This window comes from Arvicanthis niloticus, chromosome 1 (assembly GCF_011762505.2).
Source record: "Arvicanthis niloticus isolate mArvNil1 chromosome 1, mArvNil1.pat.X, whole genome shotgun sequence".
In the NCBI taxonomy this organism is placed as follows: domain Eukaryota; kingdom Metazoa; phylum Chordata; class Mammalia; order Rodentia; family Muridae; genus Arvicanthis; species Arvicanthis niloticus.
In genome coordinates, this window is record NC_047658.1 from 129425817 (window position 1) to 129448391 (window position 22575).

The following is a 22575-nucleotide window of genomic DNA, read 5'->3' on the forward strand; positions in this document are numbered from 1 at the left end:
CCTCAAAGAAGCTGTCTGCTCCCAAATCTTTGTCTCGTGCTGTATCTGTCGGACATCTTGAAAGGGATTACATTAAAGGAAGTATCGTGTCAGAACACTGAACCCCAAACTACTATGATCTGTGTGGAGGACCTGAGAAAGCCCTAAAATGGAAAGACAGAGGTCCTACGAGAAATGACCAGGTTTTAATTCTGGTCCTGGCAATGTGGGCATTATACAATTGTTCTGAACCTCCCGGTCTCATCTTTTAAGTGTTTACAGTACTGTATCTGCCCTGATGACTTTACTCTCTATCTTCGCCACCATCACACTCACCACCCACCTCTTACCGCTAACACCCACTACCCACCACCCACCGCTCACTGCTCACCACCCACCAACATGCTTATTTAAGAGGCTTTTCTCAAACTCACTATGTAGCCAGTGTTGGCCAAGAAACTCAAGGTCTCTCTACTTCAGTCTCCTGAGTGCCCAGGTTACAGGATACACTATGTCTGCCCCTCTTCCCTCCTGCTCTCCCTCCTTGTAAATTACCATACAAAATTAGTTATGTATCCTAATGATATTTCCAAACAAACTGTGTCATAGTTGGCTATCCCCTCTCACCGTCCTCTGTACTACCTGAAGCCTCCTTTAGGTTTCCAACTCATACGTGACCGTTCGCCTCCTCCCTCCCTTGACTCCTCCTTACTCTTTCTTGACCTCCCTTCTACTTTCTGATTCGTGTTTATACATTTTTACATACACATGTATAAATGTTACAATCGACATGCATATGAAAGAACAGCCTCTCTGGGTCACTTGACTCAGTGTGAGACTTTCAAGCTACATTAATTTTCCTGCAGATTCTGTAATTTTGTTTTTCTTTACCACGGAGAAAAATGCCATGTGTATGTGTGCCACGCTTTCAGTATCCATCCATCTGCTGGTGGGCATCTACGCTGGCTCTACTTCCTCTCCATTATGAACAGAGCCTAGCTTTTTACTGGGCCTTCCCAAATAATAATAATAATAATAATAATAATAATAATAATAATAATACCAGGAAAAGAGGGAGATAATGGAGGAGAGGAGGGGATGGGGTGGGATTGGGGAGAAAACAGGAGGAAAGCAATGATAAGAAAACCCCGTAGGCTTAGCATTCTCCAGACCACCTGACACTGAGGCAGATAAAAGCTCTGATGACCACAAAGGTGAACACAGAGATAGAGGTAGAAGGGGTACATATTTGAGGATAGCCTGGGTTACATACGAAAGCTATTATTTAATTATATTAACTATTAACTATTATTATAATTAATTATTATATTCAGAGCCTCTGAATAATGAGTTAGCTCATTCTCACTCACACCTTAAAGTCTGGCATAAGGAAAAGTCACGTGCTAATTTACTCCTTGGGAGGCAACAGTGAGATAGAATCTGGATATGTAGACCAAGCTAGCCCCTTAAACTTGTAGTGATCTTCGTGCCTCTTGCCCCTAAAATTCTGGAATTAGAGCCACCACACTCAGCTTTATGTACTTGTTTTAAGTGGTCTCTATAGAGACTTCTAGAAGGGTCAGTATTGTTGGGTTTGATTTTTAACAAAGGAGTCTTGCCACATAGCCAAAGACAGCTAGGAATGTCCAATCCTGCTTTCACCTCCTGAATGCTAAGACTGTAGATATGTACCACCAAGCCCAGCTGCGTTGAGGATGCCCCATGGACCTCTATTTCTAACCGAGGAGTAACTAGTACAGTATTACCCTCCTACTGTAAATGGCTAGATAGCTAGACAACATACAAGAAACAGCTCTGTGGTGGTAGTATGGCTACAGCACAGTCAAGATTTTGATTCTCGACAGAAACCTGAAATCAACCCCACAACTATCCCAGACTCTGTCTACAAGTAGGGTTGCTAGTCAAATCTTGTTACATCTCGGACACACAACAAACTTCAGCTTGTCAGTGAAAGCAAAGGGAAGACAGCCCAGAACTGCTGCCCATGGTCTCGAGAGCCCCTGATCCCCTAGGGACTTCACTCAGGCAGAGCTGGATCCTTGATATCTTCTGAAAAAAAAAAAAAAAAAAATCAGGATGAGCTGGTTTGACGCACAGTCAGAATTTTTTTCAAAAGTTCAACAGATTTAAACATGAAGGTTAGAGAAAAAGACACTCCTGAGACTGAGGCTGTGAGCCTTGCAAAGGAAAGTCACATTTCAACGGCAGCAATAGCTGTAGGTACCGCTTTCGTGGCTCTTAAGTTACATCTCAAACTCCTGTTGGGAGACATTTTTCCCTCTTTTTCAATAAATGAGATCATAGAGTGGCACCAGGATGCTTTGGATGGGATTACAATCTGATAACATAAAATTAGGAGCCACAAGGAAGAGATCAAGACATACTTTATACATTAAATGGGGTTTCTCCTCATGGGAGTCCCGGAAAACTGCTGGCCATATCTGCTCAGGACTCAAGCACATATCCTTGCTATGTTAACATTCTTGTTTGAAACGGCCCTATATAAAAGTAATATTTTGTCTGCGCATAGAATGCTCACAGCAAGCGTTGTTAACTGTGTTGGAATCCTTAGCAACCAAACTCTAGAGTCAGGAGCGCCTTTTTTTTCCTGTATCTCCATAATTGTTGCTGTCTTTCTATCCTGCCTCAAGATTACAACCAAAGGAGAGTTTTAGTAGAAGTATTTGTGAAAGTACAAGGTTGTATTTGGCAACTCTTCTAAGGGGAAAAATTTTAAATACTGGCACAGGGAATGAAAATCCAAATGGAATATGCTAATTTCACTCATCTGGGAAGACCTAAATACTAGTTTCATGACGCTGAAGTGGCTAAAATTTTCAGAACAAATAATGGAAGGGATCAAGCTGCATATGAAAGAGGCCTAGAAATGTTCACAAGGACCTTCTTGATTTCTTGACTGAGCACTACTCTGTATGTAGAGCATGAAATCCCCCACAAGAAAAAGTAAAGATTGCCAGGTTCACACATGGCTTGGGGCATTTGAGTCCAATCCATCCAGACCTCAGGGACATCTCTGGACATATGGGGCTATTAGAGATCTTTAAAAACTCTCATATCTTAGTAATAGGTACTAAACGAAACACTAGTTTTAATATTAAAAAAATGTAAACTGACCCATGAGACTGGCAATTTCCATCAGTGACTGAGCTCTTGCTGACCCCGTGGAAGTCCCTGGGCTCAGTCCCCAGCAAACCAAAACAAAACAAAATGTTAACGTTTCTAAAGCGTTAAAAGAAAATTAAGGCAATCTTTGCAAATAACTGCCTGCAGGTATTTCATGCTTTTTACCCACAAACACCAAGATACTGAGAAAGGATGATTATGTGAGGCTAGCCTCCTTACACAGAGAGACTGTTGAATGGCAGGTAGGAAGGAATGTTTAAGGAGAAAAACACGATTTCAACACTTGACATACAGTACAGCATTCAATAAACCTCAACTTGTAAAGAAGGAATGGCTTCTGACCCACAGCGAGAAGAAAAGATGATACAAGGCCAAAAATGACTGACATTATGGATAACCTGAGGGGTTGTCATGGTTACTTTTTAAGTCAACTTGACACAAGTTAATGTCATCTGAGAGGAGGGAACCTTAAATGAGAAAATACCTCTATAAAGTTGGGCTGTAGAGAAGCCTGTAGGGCAGTGGTTCTCAACCTGTGGGTCAAGATCCCTTTGGAGTGTTGAGCAAGCCTTTCACAGGAGTCGCCTAAGACCGTAGGAAAACAAGGGTTGGCGACCAGTGATGATAGAGCTTAGCCGCTGTCATTGAGTGGCTGAGGGGTTTACAAAACAAGTTTCTGGACCGCCAAGGTTACTTGGGGGAAACCCTGTCTCAAACAAACAAAGGAGGGGTTAGCATTACATATTTTTGCCACTTAACGAAATTAATTTGTATCTGAAAAGTTATTTCTACTGACAAAATGAGCCCATTAAAGCCAAATTAAAGTATAAGGGCAGTTTTGTTTTTTTGGGTGGGGGCAGTTCTCAGTCTAGTTCAATGATCACACAGGAGGGGGTCAGTGAAGTTGCCACGGAAAGGGAGAGAGGGAAGGGGTTCTGAGAAGAGAGAGAGAGAGAGAGAGAGAGAGAGAGAGAGAGAGAGAGAGAGAGAGAGCCAAAATGCCTAGATTTTACAGTGAGGAGCCACTGGGTAAGAGGAAGCCCAGACCTTGGGTTGGAAACTTCAGCATAGACAGCCAGGTATGCCAGCCAGGCCCTGTAACGGGTAGGGACTGTGGGATGCTAGGAGAACCTGGAAGCCAGGTCTGCTTTAATATGTTAAATGTGCACTTCAGCCGCTTGTCCTGGGTTTGAAACCCAACTGTATCCACTCGGTTTGGGATTTGGTTCTGTGTGGTTCTTTGTATCTGCACGTTCTTCCTCCCACATGTTCTTTTATCTTTGTCCTCTTGTTTCTCTTCTCATTTCTCCCTTTCTTTCTTTTTCCCTCTCTTATTTCCATTCAGAATTTCCCATGCTCTGTCAAGAATGGATAATTTACAAAGCTGTTATATCATCCTAACCTGGGAAAACAAAGCAAGTAGTAACCATTGTTCCAGTTTGCCTTCTGTTACTGCAGTGAATACTGCGGCCACAAACAGCTTGAAGAGGAGAGGGTGTATTCTGCTTACAATTAACTGTCCAGTGTAGGGGTGGTTCTGATGCTTTGATTGGGAATTTGTATGTGAATGCTGAACCTGTGTGAACCTGTTCCCCAATTGGTTCTTGACAGTCAGTAAAGATGTTAGTAGCCAATGGCTGGGCAGAAGAGGCTGGACTTCCTAGTTCCTGCAGGCAGACCAGGAGAGATAGAAGGGGAAAGGTTTCCGCCATGTTTCCGAGAGAGAATAAAGTCTCGGGTGGAATGGCCGTTGGCCGCTTCCCCAACTGGGCCTGGAGTAGCAGGCAGGAGACTAGAAACACAACTAAGCCGAGGGCAGATTTAGGGTGCTAAACAAGAAGATAACCAGGCACTTTAGAGGGCAGATTTAGAGTGTTACGCTGCAAGTAACCACCACTGAGTAACTAATTCGAAGGACGATTTAGAGGTGTTGAGAGGTGGGAGCTGCAGGAGGTTTAGAGGTGCCCGACCACTGAGCTAAAGAGCATATTAGACATAAGCTAATGTGTGTGTGCCTTTCTTCAGCAGATCCAAGGGAACCTGGACAGAAGCTGGTAGTGTGGTCCGCCTGGAGGTTAAAGCAGATAGTAGAAACTACACGCTACAGTCCAGTCCATCTCTGAAGAGTCCCAGGATGGAAATCTGGGAGGCAGGAACTGAAACAGAAGCCTATTTGCTTTGCCCCACTTTCTCAGCTTCCTTTCTTATACAATGCAGAGCCACCTGCCCAGGGGTGCCACTTCCCTCCCATATCAAGCATGAATCTAGAAAATGCCCCAGACTTACCTACCGGGCAGTCTGATGGGAGATAATTTGTGTCAAGCTGACAAAACAACGGAAATAGAAAACCTAACCAGCACACCAGGAAACCACGAATGCTTACTATTAAGAGAGCCAAAGCTTTGTCTTAATAACTGTGCCTAAGACATCCACAAAACAAAAATGCTTCTAGCCTGTAACCCCTTGCCCTATGGACATCTATGTTCTGAAATGCTGGAGGCTGTTGTTTATGGGGGGTTGCAAGCCGCCTCCAGTTTCCACTCCCCTTAACAAGTTTGTTTGACCCAACTGCACTGGATGTATTTGATCACATGTGGGTGGGAGATAAGTGGGCAGTAAATACATCAGAATGTAGGCTTGCCCTTGATTGGACCTGGTAGGAAATACTGTGGCCTTCTGGGATTGCCTTTTTAAAGCTTCTATGAGGCGTGACTCATAGTCATTTTCTGGGAACCAGAGATGGATCTGGTCAGAGAGTCCATCAACCTGACCAGTATTTAATTGGCTTTAAACAGTGATACTGGTATTTTATTGACCAGTGGGATTAACACTATTTTATGACGAAATGTAAAAATCTCTGGTGTCAGGAAATAATTTGTTGATTCGTTGTAAAAATAAACAGAATCTGACCTTGTAGGCTGCCATTGGGGGAGGTGAACTAATCAGGTTTTGTTGATTTAGGTTAACTGATTGCATTTGTTTCCCACCCTAGAAACATGTACTAGGCATGGTCCCAAGAGAATAAATTTTCTTCTAGTGCCAAGCTACAACTCTGTCTGCAAGTAAAGTAAGAGGGCATGCAAGGACAGTCTGTTTCCGCTACCATAGCCATTACTCCTCATGACGTCCTATTTCTCATTCAAACACAATTAGCCATGCACAAGCCTCAGCATTTTAAAACACCACTTCAGACAACCAATAGCTTCTGGAGAAGACGCCAGAACATCAAATGAAATTCCAGTCAAACCGTTTGCTGTGGTCTTATCAGGTTCAGGCTAAAATGTGTCAGAAGGGACTAAAGGCTGTCCTAGATTCTAGTCTTGTGAACAAAACAGAAAACAATTGAACATACCCAAGGGACATAGCATAGTCTTAAAATTCCTGTTGTTAAATGGCGCGTGGCGGCAGGAAGATACTAAAAGCAAAACATGCTCAGACTGGAGAAAAATAATGTAAAGAGAAAAAGATGGAGAAGGCTCCTTAGAGAAAGGGTTGTTTTGATTTTTATGATTTCTGAGGAGGGGAAAGGGAGTGGAAATTGATTGATTGACTGATACATTTTTAAAAAAAATAAAAATATTTAGTTTTATTTTTATGTGTATGAGTATTTTGTCCATATGTATGTATGTGTACTACACATGTACCTGGTAACCACAGAGGCCAGAAGATCCACTAGAACTGGAGTCACAATTTTTGTGAACTGCCATGTTGGTTCTGGGAACTGCACTGGGTCCTCTGAAAGAGCAGCCAGTACTCTTAATCGCTGAGCCATCTCTCCACTCCACTCCCCCTTACTGATATATTCTTGCTCAGTTTCCAGCTACATCACTGTATGTCACTGGAACAGAAGGTAAGGAATAGAGATACTCTCCCAGAAGGTTATGCAACACAGAAACGAAGAGTACTTGGAGTTTTTAACTTCACATTCAAAGTATTTAGGAGTGTTCTGGATACTAAGATGAGAGCCGAATAATGAATCATTGATTTCTATGGCTTAAAAGGGAAAAGAAACAAAGTTCCCAGTAGCAAAATTAAACTGATAATAAACCTGTGTATAAGAATACAACAAATGGCGTTTCACAGCTTTCCCATTCCCCTCAAAGGTAGGAAACAATCTTGTGCTTGGCACGTATGGGTACAAATGTTTGTTAAAATGAGGGAAAATAACCAAGAAGTGGAAAATGTATAACTATTTAGCTTTGTCAAAGATATAGATCTGCCACTGAACAAAATATTTTATTTTGGCTCAAATAAATAAAATGACATTCTCCATGATAAGTCTGTAGCTATGACCAGAATAAAATGGAGTTTCCATACCCTTTAAAATGCCAGGACAGAAATGTAATCCGATTTGTGTTAGCCTTTGCCCCCGATTGGGGAACTTGAGCATAAACCTTCTTTCTCTTTTGTCTCTTTAGTTCTCTGGAAAGAGGCTCATGACTTCCCATTTGCCCCAAGGATACAGAGAATGACTGAATAAATGTGTCAAGAAACCTAGCAGTTTCCATGTGTCCTTTGTATGAGAATGTTAGCTACATTCCTTGATATGCTGAAATATATTCAAACGACTTGTCCAAGGAATCTCATCCATTTGTGTTATTTAGTTCCAGCAGCTGGCCAAGGAGCTGGCCCACTTCCAGCTGGAAATTATGATTCATGTGGTTATTGTATTTTGTTGAAAATACTTCTGGATCTTACTCTCACTAGAATGTTAATTTAAATAACTTTAAATACTACATACATTAAAACAATGAATTTATTTTTAAACGTTCAGATCCTCACGCCTACATCCTAATTTTGCTGCCAGCAGATCTTGCATGCATGCATGTGAGAATTGTAAATAGCCACAATTGTTAAGATTATGAAAAAAAAAAAAAAAAGATTCTTAACACTCATCTCCTGGGCTGGAGAGATGGTGCAGAAGTTAAGAGCATCACTGGCTGCTCTTCCAGAGGACACAGTTTCAGATCCCAGACCCCTCACGGTAGCTAACAAGGGTCTGTGACCTCAACTGCTGTGGATATGATGGCTTCTTCTGGCTTCTACAAGGAAGCAGGCACACATGTGGTACATAAACATACATGCACACAAAATATTCATACAAAATTCATCTCTTCAAACAACTTCAGAGGTTCTCCAGTTGAACGAATTATGTCACCATGCATTTGATTGGCATGTGTGTGTTACTTTTCCATCATTCTGACAAAGGTGCCTGAACTGAGATGGTCACTTTTTTGAGGAGGCAGAGTTTGCTTTAGTTCACAGTCTCAGAAGATTCTGCTCTTGGTTTCTTGGCCCTGTTGCTTTGCGTCTAGATTAGCACAGAATGTCATGGTGGTATCCGGAGGTAGAGAAGACCTGTATATCTTATAATGGCCAGGAAGTAGAAAGGACAGGTAGGGATAGGGACCCATAGCCCCTTAAAGGACATACTTCAAGTTGTATATATTTCTTCCACTAGGATTTACTTCATATTTTAAATTTTTTTCTTTCATTTTATTTTACCTCATATGTTAGGTCTCAGGCCCTCTGTGTGTCGGTTATGTCGCAGCTTCTTCACTGCACCTCCCCAAATGCTATATATATCTGAGTGTTTTGCTTGTATGTCTATATGTCTATGTACCTTTTGCATACTTGGTACCTGTGGAAGCCAGAAGAGGGTATAGGATTTCCTGTGAGCTGTCATGTGGGTGCTGGGAATGTAACCCACGTCTTCCAGAAGAACAGCCAGTATTGAACCATCTCTCTAGCCTCTTAGGCACCATTTTTTCTTTTTTATCTTTTCTTTTTGAGACAGCCCTGGCTGTCCTGGAAATCGCTCTGTAGACCAGGCTGGCCTCTAACTCTGAGATCGGACCTCCCTTTGCCTCCTGAATGTTGGCATACACCACCCATCATGCAGCTTTAGGTCTCACATCTTAAAGGTCCCACCACCTCACAAAAGTGGCACTCGGTGGAGACCAAGCCTCTGGGGGGGACACCCAAGCTAAGTAAACTTTCTTAAAATGACACTGGGAATACCCAAGTGGTGTGTGTGACCTATTGCCCTATGACACTGACCTGTAAGCCAATGTGTCCCACACGTTTTGTTTGTTTTTAATGTGACTCACCTGACTTCGAGGTTGACCTTGGCATTTGGTTCCTTTTAAAGAAAAAGAAGGGTTCATCCTTCTGTTTAGGGGTTGGCCCTTTGTTTCTTAAATATTTGTGTACTTTGGGAAATTTAGGAAATGTTTCCATTTTTATTTCTTATTTTTCAGACCAGACTTTGCTGTGTAGGCTGGGCTGTCCTGAAACTTGCAGTCCTGTTGTTTCCAACCCCCAAGAGTTCAGATGGCACCGCCATACCCAACTGACAACAATTTCCGTAAACATCTTTAATTTCAATCCTATCCTCGTGAATATTGTACCTGTTTTGTAGTCTCATACATTCTAGGGTTCTGTCCATTATTTTTCCAGCTTATTTCTTTCTATTGTTGAGATTGGGTAATTTAATTTATATTGTTCTAGCTTCAGGTTCATTGGTTTTATTTTCTGTGACACCTACATTATGCTCATGGTCTCATTGATGGAAAAGTTTTGTTTTGTTTTTTGGGTTTTTGTTGTTGCTGTCATTGTTGGTTTTGGTTGGTTGGTTTTGGTTGTTGAGACAGAGCTTCTCTGTGCTTGAAACTCTGGCTGGTCCTGGCTTACCTGAAACTCATTATGTAGACCAGGCTGGCCTTGAACTCATAGAGATCCTCCTGCCTCTGCCTTCAGGCAGGAGCCACCATGCCCAGTATTTGATGGAAGTTTTATTTTGAATGCTTTATTCTCAATTTGAAAAATTTCTAGTTGGCTTTTTTTTTTACATTTTTTATTTACTTTATGTGTCTGAGTGCTTTGTCTGCATGGATGTGTGTGGACCATTTGCATGACCAGTGTCCTCCAAAGACTGAGGGGGATGGGACTCCCTGGAACTGTTGTTGCAAATAGTTATGGCCGCCATGTATGTGCTGGCAATCTAATCTGCATCCTTTGCAAGAGAAGCAGTGCTCTTAAGTGTAGAACCATCTTTCTTGTCCCTATTTGTCTTCTTTTTATATCAACTACTTTTTGCTTAAAATTGTCAGGTTTTCATTTGTTTTAAGTTTGTTTTGGTTACTTGTAAAAAGTATTTTTATGATGACAGCTCTTAAATTCTTTTTTTTAATTTAATTAATTAATTTATTTAATGTCTGGGTGCTCTGCTACCTCTATCCCCGAATGCCAGATCTCTTTATAAATGGTCGTGAGCCATCATGTGGGTCCTGGGGATTGAACTCAGGTCCTCTGGAAGAGCAGCCAGTGCTCTTAACTGTTAAGCCATCTCTCCATCCGACAGCCCTTAAATTCTTGTCAGTTAATTCTAGCATTTGTTTAGTCTTAGACTTATCTCCATTCTTAGTCTCTTCTAGTTTTACTGGTTCTTTGTTTTACTGTTGTTGTTAGTTGGTTTGGTTTTCTTTTTTGGGGGGTGGGGGTGTTTTGTTTTGTTCTGTTCTTAAGAGAGTATTTTGTAAGACAGTATTTTGTCATGCTATGTCACTCAGATTGGCCAGAGACTCCTGGTCACTCTTCTTCAACATAATAAGCACTAGGATTACAAGTAAGTGCCACCATGTCTGGCTGTTTCTGTTTCATGTTATTAGTGATTTTCAGCTGTACCCTGAGTACTCTCACTATTGTGCTGAGGCACTGGGTCAGATCGAATTCTTCCACTTCAGCAGTTATGCTAGCACTGGCAGAGAAGGGTGGTAAAGCTTTATTATGGTGGGTGGTGACACTTTACTATTGTCAGCTGATGTGGAAGTATGGCTTACTTGTTTGGCTTCCATTGAAGCACAAAATCAAGAGAATATCACCTTACTGCTGGGTGGAGTAAGTTCAAGCTTTCATCCCCAGGCTCCTCCCAAATGGGTGATGGGAAAGCTAGTTACTACTACATTATAGTATAGAGCAGTGTAGTATAGTACAGTATAGTATATGGCCTTAGTGTTTCTATTGCTGTGATCAAACACCATGACCAAAAGCAGCTTGGAGAGGAAAGAGTTTATTTCATCTTACAAGTCTTGGGTATACTCCAACATTGAGGGAAGTCAGAGCAGAAACTTGAGGCAGGAGCTGAGGTAGGGCCCATGAAGGAATGTTGTTTACTGACCGGCTCTCCATGGTTTGCTTAGCCTGCTTCCTTATACAACCAAGGATCACCTATCTGCCCAGAGGTAGAACCACCCACAATGGGCTGGGCCCTTCCCCATCAGCCAATAATCCAGAAAACACCTGACTGACTCACCTACAAGCAATATAGGTGGAGGCCTTTTTTCCATTGAGGTTCTTCCTCCCATGTTCCTCTAGCTTGTGTCGAGTTGGCCAAAAATTAGCAACAAACAGGACATTTATATAGTAAGTTCTTACTAGCTTCCAAACCTGTCCTCTCTGGTACCTCCTGCATTGGGAACAGCACCCAATCAATCAACGCCAAGGAAATGTAGAAGACCTGGCTCCCTCCACCTTAGCACCTAAAGTAGAAGTTGCAAGAGGCTCATGTCTGCCAAGTGCCTATAAAAATCCTGACTCCCCACTGGGTCTTCCTTATTTCCATGGGTTGAGGTGAAGGAAGAGGATCTTGAAGCGGCTGGATGAAGTGTAGGCTCAGTTTTACTGTTGTGAGTAGCACTAGGGCACAGTTCATGCCGTGATACTTAGCTCTAGTTGACTGAGCTGAGCTGTTCTGTAAGACGATCTTTTTTCCCTTGTCCCGCAGCTAGGAAGAACTGGCTTTTTCTTAGGGCTGTTTGTCTGCATGTGTTAGCATTCTTGCACTGCGTGCTTAAATTTTTTGAAGCAAAAGAGATGCAGAGGTGGAGACTGTCATCTTCCTTCTGTCAAACTCATGTTTTTCTCTAGCACTGTTTTACATGAAATGACCAGGAGATGCGGGAAGATGTATATATACACGCCCTTGTGTCTTGGAGCCAGAAGTACAGTCTGATGCCTACGATTTAACCATCCCTTTTCTCTCCTTTGCCTCCTGCCCCCAATCCCATGCAACTTTTTTTTTTTTTTTTTTTTTTTTGTCCTCTCTGCTGTGACACTAAAAAGTGGCAAATCCTGGAGCACTACCCTCAGGTTTGGTCCGTCATGATTCTTCATCATGAAGCCTTCATCGGCATTCAGGGGATGTTTGAACCTCACACTTTTATCCCTTGCAAATAAATCCGGGGTGAGAGTAATGGAAAAACACCCATCACTTCTGCATCTTTTAAATGTACTCTGCGATGGGCAACACAGGCACTTTTAAGCCTGTAAATCTCTTCTGCTGGCACAAGGTTCCAACGGCAATCGGGACTGCCACTTAAAGGGGAGCAGTTTGTGCATTGCACAAAGGCTTTCAGCCAATGGGACACAAGGGGGCCTAAGATTCAGCTCAGCCTCGGCTTGCCAAGTCATGTACCCACAGGACTGCATCACCCAGAGGGGGTGCCTCTTTCAAATTTGCACAAAGCCTCCCTATAAGGGATCAGCTGGGTCCTGATCCTAACAATAGCAGTATTGCAGCGTCTCAATGGAAACATTCTCTTGGATTCCATCAACTCATTATGCTTGAATATTCAATTGCTACTCATACATAATTTATGTCATCGTGTCAAAATCATTTGTTTTTGGAGGCTTCAGGACACATTGCGCACTGTAGCCACAATCAAAATGGCTTTTTAAAGGGATTTCCTATTCTCCTCCTGGGATGACACCTTCCTGTCTACGAATCCTGTGGATTATCAGCAACTGGGTACCTACCAAGGGCTTTCTAATTCATTCAGCTTTCTCTCCAGAGACATCCTCTTTGCCCTACAGACCCTTTACATTTCAGTAAGTCCTTACAAGGTGAGTGAAGATCTCTGTCATGTGGAGATGATTGACAGCCTCACTGAAGAAGTATGGACATTTCAGCTTCAAACAGTAGTTAAATGGTTGTGTGAAGACATCAAAGTCACCTCAGAATAGGTTGCCATTCGATCATAAAAAAAAAAAAAAAAAAAAAAAAAAAAAAAAAAAAAAAAAAAAAAATGGGTCCTGAGATGTCACCTAGGAGCAGTGTGAATGTTCAACATTGACAAAATTTAATACCCAGCACCTGGATAAGAAGGCCAAATTCTCATCCACACTCTGCTATATGCCACAAAACCTTGGCTATGAGACACTTTCCGTGGGCCTTTGTTTCCATGTCTGAAAACCAGCTAAATGAAGTGTAGCGGTAATTAAATGCTTAGAATCTTGAGTCTTGGTGTCAAATAGCTTTTGGATTCTTCAGCAACTTCAGATCTTCAGGCCCAGCAGTTTCTAATTTATAGATGAGGAAAACAGTACTCAAATTAAGTAACTTGCCTGCAATCTCAAGGCCAACCTATGGATTACCTCATCCTTTCCCCAGATCTACTTGATAGGAAAGCCTACAGTTCTCCAATGAAACCCCTCTCCCTTCTCAGAAAACCTATGGAGAAAAAGCCTCCTTTATTGCAAAAATGAGTACATGACTACCTCAACCCGAACGTAAAATGCAGGTACCAGAACTGAGGTTTGGCTCAGTGGCAGCTAGCATTGCTGAGACTCTGGGTTAGATCTGTAGAACTGGAGAAGGAAATGAAGGGAAAGCATTTATTCCTTAGAGCCCAGCGTCAATAGCTGTGGGCCATGACCCCATATGGGGTTGTGTAACTGAATGCAGAGCTTGCAAAAACGTTGGCAATAGTGAAAGACTTCGCATTGTGCAACTTAAACTGAATTCAAAACCAAATATGTAATGAATTTGGGGTACTTCTGGCAATGCTTGCCCAGGTTATGTCACATGACCTCACTGCCGCCTTTATCTGATCATACATATGCATTCTGCATGTTGGGTTTGAGATAATTGTATACTATATGAATAGCAGCATTTTTTAATTGTACTTACAGTTTCTCACTCTTATAGAAACATAATGGCTTAATTACACAAAATAAAAGTATTCCTTTCCCATGACCGGCATTCAGCGTGTATAAGGTTAGTTTGACTTTGGGCTATCTTCTGTTGGAATATTTGATTTTTAAAATTAAGGCTGGAGTTTCATAAGAAGACATCAAATAAATTTTGGCTTGGGATGAGAACAAAATGTTCAGCAGTCCCTGAAATGTCACTAAGCATACGTCTGACATTTTTTATTTTGTTCACATGAAGTGTGTTTCTTAGCATTGACAATTATAAAATAAAAATGTAGATCAACTTTGGAAAACACTGACATTACTCTACACCTTACATTAACAAATGTTCAGCCATGATTTAATCATTTATAAAGAAATAACCAAGCAAGTACATCTCATTAGCATACAAATTTGATTACATTTTAAATAAGTGGTAAAAGTGTAATGAAGAAGTGCTTTAAAATAAATTTTTTACTACCACACATCAATATGCAATGGGAAACAATAACTGGACTTAGTGAATTATCAAGATAAATAAATAAATAAAATTTAAATAAATAAATCAATCAATCAACAAATGGAAAAAATATGACATGAACCTGAAAGGAGTTGTGTTGTGAGGACTCAGGGCATGACAATGACCATGTTTCCTTGTATGAAATTGTTAAGAATAAAGAAAAATTAATCTAAAATATAAATAACTTTATGACTTGTTATCAGTAAAGGTTTGATTTGCATGCATACTTCATGTTCTGCATACTGAGAATTATGTAAAAATTTCAGGCAAAAAAAAAAAAAGAGGGGGGAATTGTAGGGCTGAAGAGATGGTTCAGACTGCTCTTCCAGAGGTCCTGAGTTCAGTTCCCAGCAACCACATGGCTCATAACCATACGTAATCCAATGCCTTTTTCTGGTGTGTCTGAAGAGAGCAACAGAGTACTCACATACATACAAATAAATAAATAAATCTTTAACAACAAAAAAAAAAGGTATTGCAACACTGAATGAAAAAAACATCACCAAGAACAGGACCAGCACTGGCAACCAGAGTTCTGAAAGACACCTAGATGCACATCCAGCTCCTGAGAAACTACTTGGGAAGCCTGGTCACCCACTGACCAGGCCCCAACTGTAAACAGATTCCCCCCAAAGGGGGCCCTGAGACCTGAACAGGAATGCTTGCTCAGCAGACTTCTGGGAGCCAGGGAAGGAAAACCCAGAGACTCAGACTTGAGTTGAAATCCAGCAAAGCAACATTCAGTCTGTGAACAAGAATCCCTGGAAAGAAGCCACATCTACATCTACAAATGCAATTGTCTGATTAAAACTTCCAAGGCCAGAATTTGGAATGTTGCGGCTCTAAGGGCTAATTACCGTTTTTCTCGGTCTAAGAGCCATTACTTGCCTACCTCTGTGTTGGACCTAAAATCCTGATAAGCCGATAAAATCCTTTGGAATGTACTAACAAAACTCTAGTCTCTACAAATCAAAGGGCTAAGATAACATCTGAGGCCTGTAGCTGAGATTTCTCCTCAAGGCTACCTAAAACATTTCCACTGATGTATTTAAAAACTTCCTTAATAACTTTTGTTTTTGCTTTGTGACTATCAAAACTTCATGAAACTGCTCCCACATTGGAATGTGGTATTTGGTGGAGACCTAAATCTACGTTCTTGGGGGTATGGTTACTAAAATTTGGCTCCAGAGTAAACTAGTTCTTATTCCTTTTGAGATGAGAGCTGTGTTTTCAAGTTAACTAGCTTTGGCACCTTTTACCCCATCCAGATCTGTCTCCCTTGAATTGACTCAATATCCCTGTGCCTGTTTAGTAGGCCCACAGGCCCCACCCACACCCACCCATGTTTTTCCCTACTCTTTCCCTTTTCCCTTTCCCTTCCCCAAATCTCCAGACTAATCAGGTTGTGAGTTCAAAGTCTTAGGCTCCTGAGAACTGGGAATGACTTTTGCAATGTGATACCATTTTTATGATACTCTCCCTTTTCAGCCCACCTTCTTCTACCCAAACAGCCAGCCGGGCCACACTTTCCGCTGGCACTGTTGCTCCTAGTTCTAAATTTGTGTCTCCTGTCCCAGGTTTTCTCCACCAACTCAACACTAAGTACTAGTCTCATTCTGAGGCCCTGGTTGTTCTCTTTCTCTCTTTTCCTTTCCACTCATACACACAGTAACTAATATATTAAAATACACCCTACTGCCATCTGCCATTTATTTCCTAAAATAATTAGTGTTTTGAGGTGAGTAATTTTTGTTTGACTAGTATTGTACTTTCCTTGTGGGACTACCCTGTAATAGTCATGTATGCAGATAGTATTCTAATTTCAAGAGGGTACTGGGGATTGAACCTGGTTCCCCCAACTACCAGAGAGCAAGGAAAGCAGCAGCTCAATTCTACACTAGCCCAGTTTCAATATTGAAAGTATTATCTCTGAAAGACTAAGGCTGACTTAAATAAATAAAAAAAATAAAATAAAAAATAAAATACAAACGAAGGAGATGGTGGCGTGCTTGCTGACAGTCATGAGGACTTCAGCTTTGACCCACCAAATTCATGTTAAAAATTCAGGAATGACAGCATGCATATATACCTAGAACTGGTGTGTGTGTGTGTGTGTGTGTGTGTGTGTGTGTGTGTGTGTGTAGACAAGAGAATTCCTGGAGCTTGGTTCAATAAGATACTACGTCTCAAAAACTTAAAGTAGAGGCTCTCTCTCTTAGTCCTCCCAATGTAGTCCTCCCAAGAACAGCTCCATCTTCTCATGCAGTGCCACTCTTATTCAGTCCCTTGAAACATGATGGCGAATGTTGACATGAGTGGATTAGTCTAGCAAAGTAGATATTATTGACATTAATGACCCCTTCATTGACCCCAATCACACAATCTACGTAGTCTTGTATGATGTCATCCACAGCAAGTTGCATAGCACAGTAAAGAGGAATAAAAAGAAACTTGTTGATGCAAAGGCCATCTCCATCTTCCCAGAGTGAGATCTTCCAATCAAATGGGGTGAGGCAGTGCAGAATATGTTGTGGAATCTACTAGCCTTTTAATAACCATTGGGAAGGCCAGGGTCTACTTGAAAGGTGAAGTCAAAAGGGTCATCAGTTCTTCTCTTCTCCTAATGGCCCCATGATTGTGATGGGCATGTACCAGGAATAATACAACGACTCCCTTAAGATCTTCAACAATGCCTCTGGCATCAATAACTACTTATCTCCTCTGACCAAGGTCATCCATGGCCACTTTGATATCATTGTGGGACTCGTGGCCATAATTCCATCATCCACACCACTTGGGATTTAGTTCAAAGAAATAATCAATTAAAAATATGCATTCTGTTGTCTTAGCTCTGCTTTGAGTCATCCAGGAGACAGTTTCTGGGAATGGAATCTAATGATATTTTTTGTAAACTAGAACAAAACACCATCTCTTTTCTCAGGAGTTCAGACCTCTCCCTCGTAGCCACTGGGAGGGTGTGTATTTGGAATCCATTTCACAGAGGTGACATAGCCAGCCTTCCAGGTAGCTTTAGAAAATCCTATTCTCCAGCTTAGGCATGACTCATCTAAAGCATAGAGTATGAATGGCCTTAAGTACCAAGCTGGCAGAAAGGGCCACATTGTCATTATTTATTAAACATTTTACTAGCTCAGAGGGACATATCCGTAACTCCATTTTCCTCTTTGATTTTGGTGTATGTGTGGTGCATGTGTGTATGTCTGTAGTATATGCACGTGTGTGCATGTGTATGCACTTGCCCATGCATGTGCCTGCAGAAACCAGAAGGGGACATCAGGTTCCTGTTCTTTTACTTTCCACCTTATTCCTTCAAGATCTGTTTCTCACTGAACCTGGAGCATATGTTTTTCGACTATGTTGGCTGGCCAGCAAATCTCAGAATCTCTTGTCTCCACCCCTCTAGCAACCCAGCTCTGGGATTGCAAGCACAAATGGCCACACTTGCTTATCTTAGATGGGTGCTAAAGATACAAACTCTGGTCTTCACACTTAGGCGGCTAGCACTCTTCTTCACTAAGCCATCTTCCTAGATTCTGTAGCTTCATTCTTGTGTGGTACATGGTGCAGACCAAAAATCTCTCCAGGAGCTTGGCTTTGAGGTTTCATCTGTGAGGGTGAAGCTACTCACCCATTATCAAACTATTAGACAGAGAGTAGCTACTCAGTAAACATCTGGATAGTAGTTAACTGAAATAATGTACTGGTTATATTTCTTGTTGTTGATAGCCATAGTTGCATAGTAACTCGTATTTCATTGTGGGGAAGGAAATTAACACATTGGTAACATGGTAATGTGTCCCAAGCACTTGGTGCAAATTTATCTCATTTAGTAATTATAGCAGTCCTGTAAAGTTGGAGTAGTTAGTCCATTTTGTGGCTAAGAAAAATGAATCCAACACTATTCAAGACTGAATAAGTGTCAAAGCCAGGATTTTTGTTACTTTCCATTTTAACTGGATGTGTAATACTAGGTTTGGAGTAGGGGTAGAATGAGTCCTTAAAATTGAGACTTAGGTGGTGGCCTTGAAACCGAGCCATAGGCCCACTGGCACCTTGAACCCCTCAAACAGAAATGGTGGCTTATGGCCAAGACAATTTGTGGTAAATAAAAAATAAGCTCTTAATATTCTTAATGGATGTTTTATAGATGAAAAGTCATTTGTTAATTTTATTTATAAATATAAAATATGCATAAAATGCAGGTGAGCTATACAAAATATAACGTCATAAACACTCATGTGTCCATCACCCAGTTCTGTCTATTATTTCTTTCTTCGCTGCATCTTTTCTTTATTCTTGTTTTGTTTGTTCATTCTAGATTAGGTTTTACTATGTAGTCCCGGAACTCACTTTGTTGACCAAATTGGCCTTGAACCCGTAGCAAGGGGTCCACAAGTTGTCCCCTGACTACACGTATGTTGCAGCATGTACAAACTACACACACACATATACACACACACACACACATCACACACACACACACACACACACATACACACACACGGGTGCGGGGAGGGTGAAAACAGAATCCATCTGATTCTAGACTACAAGATGAATTTTAGAGCATCAGATGCAGAGACACTAAAACGGGCTAGGACTCGGCAGCAGGTAAAACCAGAGGAGAGGCAGTGAGGATGAATGGAAAGCCTCGGGAGAAGTGACAAGCCTCTTATTTGCAGTGGGTTTGATGTGAGAGGCCACGGATGAATCCTAACTCTGTTCTTCACCTGTGCACAGCAAGCCCTTTACTCACTGAGCCATCACCTCTGCAGCCTGGGAATTTTTAGATCCTTTAACTTCCTTGGGAAATATATAAGATCGACAGCACTGTCTCCATACTATTGATTAGTGACTAATCAAGAAAACCCCAGCAATTTGCTGAGGTCCTGGTATCTCAATACAGGAAGAGAGTTGCTGACTGCTTATGTAATCTGTTTCAGACCCTGATGCTTGAATTCTGCTGGAAAGTACCCTCTGAGTTTGGAAACCAATGCACCACCATAGATAGAAGATCTGATTGGATGAAAGACAGATGAATCTGGACTCTTGTGTCATCTAAAGTTAAGATATTTATCTATTCTGCAGCCTTGTGAGTGGAACCATAGGAATGTTCCCTAGGTTTCTGAAATGATCCAGGTAAACTTTTGTTGCTTTCCCAGCCTTAGCGTTCAGAAGTTGTCTTTTAGCACAGCGTCTGTCAAACACTAAATTGCATATAAACCCCTCTGGGGTCTTGAAAAAGTGGCAGATTTGCCTCTGAAAGGTCTGGGTGGGACACTAAGTCTTTGCATTTTTAACAAGCTCTCAGGGGCTGCCCATTCTGCTGGTTTGTCCTTAAGAACATGGCCTCTGCCCCACCCCCACCCCACCCCTCAGTCTCCCAAAGCCAGCTCCGAATATCAGAGCTAATCAGAACTTCACAAAGTAGATTGGGGCAAAGGACCTAAAACCATCTGAGAGAAATTTAATTATGGGTGTGAAACAGGGGTTACTCTCTTTGAAATTAAAGGCATGGCTCAAGGAGGATCACCAGCTAGTTATATAGCACATGTTACCACTACTCTGATTGGCTATTCGCACAGGATCGCCTCTCGGGTTGGGCCTTGGGTTGAGTGAGCATGCGCAGGAAGTGTGTGACCTTCTTATGGACTCAACCCAGGAAGCACTAAGAAAATGACCAATCCCAATAGAGATTACTCCACTCTTCATTTATTTCACACTGTAAGAATCGTTAAATATCATTTAAAGGGCAGGGCAGCACACAGTCCTCACTCGGAGCATGTCATAGATACTGTCTCGTTGCTGAGATGAAATTCCCTCACACACACACACACACAAAACCCTTAAATATAAAGAATTGACTTTCGGCTCACAGTCCCAAAGGAATACAGTCCATCATGGCGGGGAATACATGGTAGGAGGCAGGGAGGGCATGGCGCTGTGGATAGGGCCTGGATACTCACACTGCATCCACACGTGGGAAGCAGAGAAGGGACAAGAAGAGACAGGAAAGGGACAGGAAGTCTAGCTCCTGAGTCCCACTTCCTCAGCAAGGCTCTACCTCCTAAATAGTCCCCAACCTTCCCTAACAGCAGCTCAAGTTGGGCACTAGTTTTTAAACACGTGGGCCTATGGAGGACATTGGATGCACAAACCATATCTCTCCTCCTCTTGGCTCCTATAGGCTTATGGCCATCTACTGGAGGCATGTTAAATCGAACTTCAAAAAGTCCCCAGTCTTTAACAGTTCCAACCCTGCTCAAGAGTTCAGATTCTTATGAAACTCAAAGCAATCTCGAACTTAAAAAGACTGTGTGTGTATCTCACTGAATCTGTACCTCACTGATTCAACAAAGCTAGCTGACTGTTGAGTCTTTGGAGTCCTCCTTTCTCTGCCTTCCCCATGTTAAGGTAAACGTTCAGGTGAATGCCACCATGACTGTATTTTTGCACCATATGGATGCAGGGAATTCAAACTCAGGTTCCCATAATGCAGATCTGTCACCTTACCAGCTCTCGGCCTTTTCCCTGAATTTTCTGTTTCTTTTCCTATTGTTATCTTGGTTGCTATTTTTTTTGTTTGCTCATTTTTACTTTTTAGAGTAAAAATGTCTGGTTCCGAACTAAAAATCAAATGATTCTTCTGCCTCAACTCCCTAATAACTGTGACCCCAGACATTTACACTCTGTCTGACTTCAGCTTCACCTTTAAGTAACAAGGCTTACAGAACACAGAACGAGGGAGTGTCCTAACATTTGCGGGATGGGGGCTCCTGCCCAGCATCGCCCAGTGTCAGTTACAGGTTAATTCAAGAAACTCAGCATCCTCTGAGGACAGCTTTCTCCTGCTTATTTCCTTTCACCTCCTTAAAGGCAATCTTTGGGGTATGCTGAGTACTGCAAAGGAAACCGTGTATCTTCAAAGACTATCTCTTGTCCTCTTTGCCTGTGCTGTTCTCTGTCAGAAGCAATGGCAGTGCAGGGAACTTTGCAGAACTCAGAGTTCCCAGATCAGCACTCTGAGAGGGACTAGATCAGACGGTGTTCTTCCAGTTCATCATGCTGCAGTAAGGCCACAGAGGCACTGGGCCCTGCTCTTTATTTTTGACATTTATATTTTTGGTGACCCTGAGTGAGCTGTTTCCCGTCTTTTGCATAGAATATGAGAAAGTATCTCTGTTTTCTAATGCCTTTGAAAGATTTGTTTCCAATGTTTCCAGGGCAGTGAAAAGGTTGTGTGTTGTAAGCTTCCACAGCAGCTACAACGGAAATCACTGCGGACGGCTTTCAGGATCACACATCTGCAGTCAGGTGTGCACTGTAGTGCAAGACCCTGGGTTCCGGGCCCAGCACAGAAAAGGGAAGTCTGCTTTCCTGTCCTCTGCTTACCATCTATCAGGAATTTGGGAATCATTAATCTATACCACAAGAGGGCGCTTGGGAAATACTGGTTTTCAGAATGCCAGTGATAGTTTGAACTATTTTAAATATTTAAATAGAAATTAAAATGGTTTGTCAGGTCTGAACCTAACCGTGCTTCATGTAATTCAAAAGCAATTTGTAATCAAAAGTATCTCCTACTCTTCACATTTTAGATTAGTTTTTGTTAATGTGAATGATACTGATATATAATCAAGAACATTTACAGACATGAATTTACATAAGAGATTGAGTACAGGCTTCAGCTACGGTTGGAGGTCTGGAGAGTAGCAAGCTACCTCATGGTATAAATGAAGGTGAAATATTCCAAATTTCTTTTTTAAAAATGTTTTATATTTATTGATTTTATGTATACAAGTTTTGCTTGCTTGCTTGCATGCATGTATGCCCTTGTGAGTCTGGTGCAGAGGGAAACCAGAAGAGGGTGTTGATCTCCTGGAACTGGAGTAACTGATAGTTATGAGCCACCATGTAGGTGT